Source organism: Procambarus clarkii, chromosome 16, assembly GCF_040958095.1.
Source record: "Procambarus clarkii isolate CNS0578487 chromosome 16, FALCON_Pclarkii_2.0, whole genome shotgun sequence".
NCBI lineage: Eukaryota > Metazoa > Arthropoda > Malacostraca > Decapoda > Cambaridae > Procambarus > Procambarus clarkii.
Window position 1 is genome coordinate 32,005,960 of NC_091165.1, and position 1,708 is coordinate 32,007,667.

The window sequence follows — 1,708 nt, forward strand, 5'->3', positions numbered from 1 at the left end:
GTTTACACAGTAGAGCTTCCAGGGGCAGCTGGCACCAGTAGTCTACTAACATGCACCTTAACAAACTCTCCTCTACCTTAATAATGGTTTGCATTTACTCCTCTATTACCTTGCTACAAAGCTTCATATTTCACTCGTTTATTCACATTTGATGAGATTAGCTTGAAAGGAGCATGGAGAAAATATTCACACTGAGGTCGTCTCAATCTAATTGTTTTATCAACTAAAAACTTGTTTAGTATTTCTGTAATACTGTGTTATTGTAGAAATGAGCTGGATATGTACAAAAGAAAGATTATAAAGTTAAATTACAGCACTTACCATTTGTAACATCAGGGATACTCAGTGATTACAGGCATTATTATGTATCAGTAAAAGATTTGTTTGTTAGATGTCCAAATACTCATATAATGAAGTTTGTCATTAACCCCTGAAGTGCGGCTATGATCAAAGCTTTGCCTGTGCAAAAAAAAATATATATATAAAATACAAATAATTTGTTTTATAAATTATACATCGTTTGCTAAAAAATATGGAGTATACAAAAAATTGCGAGGGGGGGGGGGGAGGAAAGGGAGTTGTGCACACCTGAAGATTGCCAAGTCGTCATTTTGTCCATAGGCTGTGGCAGCGTGACTTTCCCGACTTGCCAAATCCGAGACACTGCTGTCATGTTTGTTTTACATTAGTTTACACAATGTCTGGAATATTTCAAATTATTGACATATGATTAACAATCAGAGTACTGTATATAGGCTAGAAATGTAATATGTTCACACACACACACACACGCACATATACACACACATATAAATATATATATATATAAATATATATATACATATATATATATATATATATATATACATATATATAATATATATATATGTATATAATATATAATATAATATATATAATTGAACATTAATCTGTTTCTGGTGAAGTTCAAAGGCGGTGTCTTGCAATCCACAATGTTACTGCTGTTTTTGTATGTTAATGTCGTCCAGAAATATTCAAACACTGGCAGGAAACACCAATTTGGGATTTTGAGGTTACAGTAATTGTCTGTTGGTGGTACACGGTAACCTTGTCTATAGTCAGCCATTACAAGTGATAGCGAGTTTTGTTATGGTGTCTGTTAACTGCAATACACCCATAGAGATGTATGATAACTATAATTGCAGAATTTGTATGAAAGCTGCGTGATAAACTAAAATCATCTCATGATGGCAGCATTATTCTAGAATCAACATGTGATGATAACCACACTTTATGGGTTAAAAAAATAGTGCATATTTCCACTCCTTCTACGTGTAATAAATATATACTCATCAGTATTGTTTAGTATTTGTCACCAACCGTGCACTCCCCCCCAACTCCACCGTGCACTCCCCCCAACTCCACCGTGCACTCCCCCCCAACTCCACCGTGCACTCCCCCCCAACTCCACCGTGCACTCCCCCCAACTCCACCGTGCACTCCCCCCCCCCCAACTCCACCGTGCACTCCCCCCAACTCCACCGTGCACTCCCCCCAACTCCACCGTGCACTCCCCCCCAACTCCACCGTGCACTCCCCCCCAACTCCACCGTGCACTCCCCCCAACTCCACCGTGCACTCCCCCCAACTCCACCGTGCACTCCCCCCCAACTCCACCGTGTGCACTCCCCCCAACTCCACCGTGCACTCCCCCCCCCAACTCCACCGT